General features: G+C 51.0%; 1 protein-coding gene and 1 long non-coding RNA gene across 3 annotated transcripts in view; both read right to left on the minus strand.

The window, feature by feature from the left end:
* FLRT2 (fibronectin leucine rich transmembrane protein 2) overlaps positions 1 to 3,062 on the minus strand; it is a 59,927-nt gene extending 56,865 nt beyond the window's left edge. Inside the window, exon 1 of one of the 2 annotated variants that reach the window (XM_027894880.1) lies at positions 2,639 to 3,062. The gene's annotated coding sequence lies outside the window, so the exon portion shown is untranslated. Of the gene's footprint in view, positions 1 to 1,513; positions 1,534 to 2,638 lie in introns of those variants that run through there. The other variant, XM_027894883.1, reaches the window with a different exon arrangement.
* Positions 3,063 to 3,225: 163 nt separating this feature from the next.
* On the minus strand, positions 3,226 to 3,736 carry LOC114062939. The gene is made up of 2 exons (XR_003572475.1): positions 3,668 to 3,736; positions 3,226 to 3,562 (listed from the first exon to the last, which is right to left on the minus strand). It is a non-coding gene; the product is annotated as an uncharacterized LOC114062939 (long non-coding RNA).
* Between the last annotated feature and the right edge of the window lie 1,529 nt (positions 3,737 to 5,265).

Consider the following 5,265-nt stretch of genomic DNA (forward strand, 5'->3'; position numbering starts at 1 on the left):
TTTTTTTTTTTTTCTGTCCTCTGGAAATGATGAAAGGATCACATGAGGAGCAGGCACGGCGACCCAGGACCCTCGGAAGTCGGAGAAGGCATCGGGCACATATATGTGAGTATGTGTGTGAGTGTATGTGTCTGGCTCTCTCCAAGTCCTGAGCCTGCCTCCAGCCGGGATTGCAGGCTGATCTTAGCAGTAATGATGCCTCAGATCTCACTATTCCCTGCTAATGTAAGTCGTGCCTTTTTTTCCTCCCCGCCTGACACCCCAGGGAGATGTTTACAGTAATGAATTCAGTTGATAGCCATCTCTCTCTCTCTCCTGGAGTCCCTCCCACATTTCTAGTTTAAAGAATGCTTGGAAGGCAGGACTGCAACCTAAAGCTTTCCAAGAGGCAAAGTCAGGCTAGATTTTCTCTTTTTCTTCCTTATTTCCTCCCCCCCCCTTCCCCCTTGTCCCCCGTCCGCTTTTAACCCTTGCTTGCTGAGGACAGTTTAGCGAGCTCCATCCCTTTGGACTCGCCCTCCCCCTCTGCTTTCAGCGAGAACTAAGCGGGTGGCTCTGCCAGAGGGTGTGTGTGGGCTGCGCAGACCCCCGACCCCCGCCCCGCCTCACCGCCGGGCCGGCGCTGCGGGAGAGGGAGGTGCGGGTATCGCCGCCCTTCGCGGTGGGACTGCCCCGGCACCGCCGCTCCGGGGACTCTCAGGGTGTATCGGAAGGGCAACCGGGAAGTCAGCTGAAAAACTCCCCGAGCTGCGGTCCTGGGAGATGCCCTCGCTAGCAGTAATTACAGCCGTGCTCTCCACCAACATGGCGATATTTCACGTGGAGCCGCCGACAAGCCCGCCTCCTCCACCCCCTTCTTTCCCTCTCCTTCCTCCCTCGCTTGCAAACTTTTAGGTAGGCAGTAGCAGTGCGCAACAAATATAACACATAATAAAAGAATCTCCAACCCTCAGGGAAGAGACGGACCTCCTTTAATATTCTGATTTCCATCATCAGTCAGAAAGACTTAAAAACCGCTGGAGAAACCGCCTTTTGCCCTAAAGCGGGAACAACTCCCCCACCACCACCTTCCCCGCCCCCGTCCATGTTTCCAAGTCACATTCAGTGTGTGTCCGTACGAGTCTGTGTGTGTTAGCGCATCCCGGGCTGTCTGCCCGTGTGTCGGGGTAACCCGTCCCCCGCCGCCCAGCTCTCTAGTAGGCTACTGCTGTGTCCTGACAAGTCCACTTAAAGGCAGGACTATTTAATACCGAGGAACACTTGAACGATAGGATACAACCGGCAAGGTAGGACGTGGGATGTGCGAAGAGAATTTTCCTCAAACTCCTCTGTTAGTAAAAAAACATTCACAATACGGCTTTTGCTGCGAGTTACTTTAAGAGACAGGTTGGGGAGGGATGGAGGAGAGAGAGCTGATCAATGCCATGTGTCGAGGAAACAGAAATGGCAACCGAAATGCCTCGGGGTTTGCTTCCCCCTCAGCCCTGGCTGCTCAGTATTTGCTCAGCCATACCTCAAAAGCTGAATCACTCGCCATTAGCTCCGTGCCTCCTTCACCCTTCGCTTGGGGGGGCTAAACTACTCACGACTTCAAAGGCTCGATAAAGCCGTAGCGAGGAGTCAGCCGCAGCACCCTGGCGAGGGTCAGGCCGGCTCTGCTCCTAAACCACCGCACCCGCCCTGGCCTCCTCCCCCTGCCCTCCAAGAGGGCTTCGGAGTGCCCCGCCTATGGATAGCCCGCAGCCAAGCTGAGCAGCTGCCTGCCCGCTCGCTAAGGGAGTTGCGTCCTCACCTACGCAGATTGATGGAGGGGGGAGGGGGGAGGGGGGTGGCGGGAAGGGGGCGGGGGGCCGGCGGACGAGGAAGGAGGAGCTCAGGTAGCCCGACGTTCCTTTGGAGACTCAGCGAGAAGAAAGGAGTTGAGGACGAGACCCCCCTCCCGTCCTGGTGGCCGGGGTCTGCTCTACGCCCCCGGGACGGAGGTGAGGCAGCCGGGGGCCCTCCGCGGGTCTTAACCGACCGGGAAGAAGCGAGTCTGGCACGGGTCAGGCCCGCGGAGAGAGCGTGCATCCCTGGATTGGAGTAGGGGCTGTCCTGTAGTCGAGTCTGCCCGTACCTCCCAGCAAGTCCCGAGAGATGAAAGGATCAGGAACCCCACAGAGTCCAAAGGCAAATGAATACCCTTTTTCAAAGACTGTTCTAGGTCTTTTTTGACTTTTTAAGATCTGTTTTTTCTTTCGTTCTTTAAGTCTCTGCATACTTTTCAGTGCATTTTTCCAGTAAAAAAAAACCCGTATTTCTTATCCTCAGTCCACCCTTCCCACCATGCTCCCCATATTTAGTAGTCTGTCGCCAACGTATAATGCAGAGCAGACCACTGTCGGTTGCAGGTGTTTCTGCCCTCTGTGCCCCCAGTCACGGAGGAAAGCGAGAATGTTAAAAAGTTCTGCAAGGCTGTAGGAAGTTTCCTTGCCCCACAGTCTCAGAGGGATTAAACAGAATTATTGCTGTTCCTCTCCCTGCCCCTGGACCCTCAGCCAGTCCACACCTCAAGTCAATGAATGATACTCGGGTCCCTTTTTCGTCAAATCAAGATCATTGATTTGTCAATCAGGAAAATTACTTAATCGGTTATTACCTGCTCCTGTGGAGATGGGTCCTCCTTGGTAGGTCACCCAAAGCCCACCGGGTCAGGCAGGTTGAAAGGGGAGAAAGTGGCAGAACAGCTGGGCTGCGGCATGGTACTAGTTCTAAGGTTCACCACCGAGGTCTCTGTTTTCCATAGCTGTCACTGATCACCATCACCAAAGGTTTCTCTCAAAGAAAGGAGAAAGGAAATTTTCTTCCCAAGCTGCTCTCCAGCCGGTCATTTGACCCTGACACCCACCGATGACACTGAAGAACACCCCGCTGAAGAGGCTAAACGCCTCGTAATTTCCTCTTTTCTTCCCCCGATGGCCCCGGCGCACCGCCGCAGAGCGATCTTATCGCCGTGCGATCATTATTCACCGGTGACAACCAGAGATGCAGCGCTCGTAAGTGAGGGTGACAGATTTCAAACGCGGAGCTGCAGCGTACTCAGCCTCAAACATATTCTTCCTCAAACTTTGCCTAGCAAGCAATCAGCGGCTTAACCCTTTGCAGCCCTTTCTCTCCTCCGGGCACGGAGCCCTCAGCACGGGGAGGGAGTGCTGGTTTGAGGGAAGGACAGGACAACACGGCTGCTTGGCTTGGGACTCTGTTACGTGCCATTTTCTATTCTTGGTTATTTTCACTTAAATCAAAACAGCCAGCTCTGGGGAGCAGATGGAGAGCTGGATACTTCTCTGTGATTAGGGGCTGGAAAAATCCTCTCTACAAAGCAGATCGCTGGGGATTCACCTGCGGTCCCTCTTTGTCACGGAGTCTGGTATGCAAATTGTCATATGCATGGCATGAATCCCTCTCATAAATGCATATACAGAGCTTCTGCACTTTCCTCAGCGTGTTGTGAGAAAAAGTACGGTTCTGAAAGTGCTATTTCACTCAAACCTCCAGATTTAGCTCCTTTAGAGGTTATTAACTACAACGGGGACAGGAGCGAGTGAGAACAGCATTTCCGTAAGAGAAAGAAAAAAAAAAAAAGCTTTTTTCACATATGCACTTTGTAGTCAAGGGAAATATTTACCACCACCATCTCCAGCATGTCAGAACATGTTTCCTCCAAAGCACAAGAAAGCCTTAAAACTGAGAGAAAAGCGTGTGCAATTCAAAGATGAAATGAAGTGCATGAAAGCTTTTCAAAGTCAGTACCACTAGCCCAGAGCCTAATGTCAAGACAATGCAGTAGCACTTGTAATACGAAGATGTAGAGAGGGAAACAAGATTAGTAAACTCCACAGGTTTTCTAATATTAATTTAAATATATTTTCAGTGCTTTATGATGTGTCTGTCACCTTCTCTGCCACCCTCCCACCACCAAAAAAACCCCAAAAAGTGGGGACACGACCTCTAACTGCAGCTGAACGCCACTGAGAGCCCATCCGTGGGCTGGCCTGCCGCGAGTTCCTTCCAGAGCCCTGGTGGTCACACAGTTGGAAGGACACAGAGGCAGGTAGGTGCGTATGAAGGGGAATTTGAGTGCTCTTTTCATTAAATGTGTAAGATAAGGGTGAACAAGGGAGGAGAAGAACCCTACAGTAAGCAAAAAGGACAGAAAAAAAAAATGATTCTCCTCCTACCCACATTCCTAAGCTCCGATTTTAAGCACAGCAGGCAAATAAATTTCCCTCGAAGAATAACTCTCAGCCCCGCTCAAAAAACAAACAAACAAGCAAACAAACAAACCCATAAAACCAAACCCCAGATCATTTAGACATCGCATGTATCCTTGTCCTGACTGTACGAGCGTGTGACGCGAGTGGGGAGCTTGACTAGTCCTGGCCGAGTGTGGTTCCGCGGGCAGGAGGAGAAGCGTTGCCGCAGGTGCGCAGCGAGAGCTCCGCGGGTGCGGAGCGGGGCCGCCTGCACGTCCCACAGCGCGGCCAAGGTGGCAGCAGAGCACAGCGGGAGGATGCTCGGCGGCCGGCCAGCGGTGGGAAGCTTCCCCCGTCCTCTCGTTCCAGCAGTCTCTATTTAAACTGATGCACACTCCTTGCACACGCTCCCCCACCCTCCGTTAATCTTGTAGTCTGATTACTTCGACTTCAAACAATTTCAACACCACACCACACACCCCCGCCGTGTCAGGCATATATTTATTTGCTAGCAAACTGCTTTGCGTGGTAAAAAGGCTGTAAACTGAAAGGAGAATATAGAAATATGCTCTCTGTAAATTACCTGTGATCATACAAGATGGCCAGCCCGGAGTGATGGTCCACTGATCTGTAATACGACCTCACTTATTTTAAAGAGAATGTGAAATGGGATAACATTAAAATATATTAAAAAAATAGAAGTGTCTTTTCCATTTTTTTTTTTCTCCCAGCTATATTGTTAGAATGATTTCTGCAGCTTGTAAGAGAGAGGGTAAAAGGAGATGGAAATAATGCTATAAATGGAAGGCTGGTCTAAATCATACTGAATAATCTCAATTTTTGTCAGTAATGTAAAATTTTGCTTCAGGCCTTAAGTTATGCAGCTGACAAGGAAAAAAATCACTACATACATTCTTCATCAAATTTTGTAAAATCAGCTTCTTAGAAAAAGGTTTTGAGGAAGGAAAGGGAAGGGGAAGGGAAAAGGGAAGAAAAGGAATGCAAGGGGACAGAGAGGGAAGGGGGAGGG

Source organism: Empidonax traillii, unplaced genomic scaffold (assembly GCF_003031625.1).
Source record: "Empidonax traillii isolate 1590-97213 ecotype Southwest subspecies unplaced genomic scaffold, ASM303162v1 scaffold445:size985633, whole genome shotgun sequence".
NCBI classification, from domain to species: domain Eukaryota; kingdom Metazoa; phylum Chordata; class Aves; order Passeriformes; family Tyrannidae; genus Empidonax; species Empidonax traillii.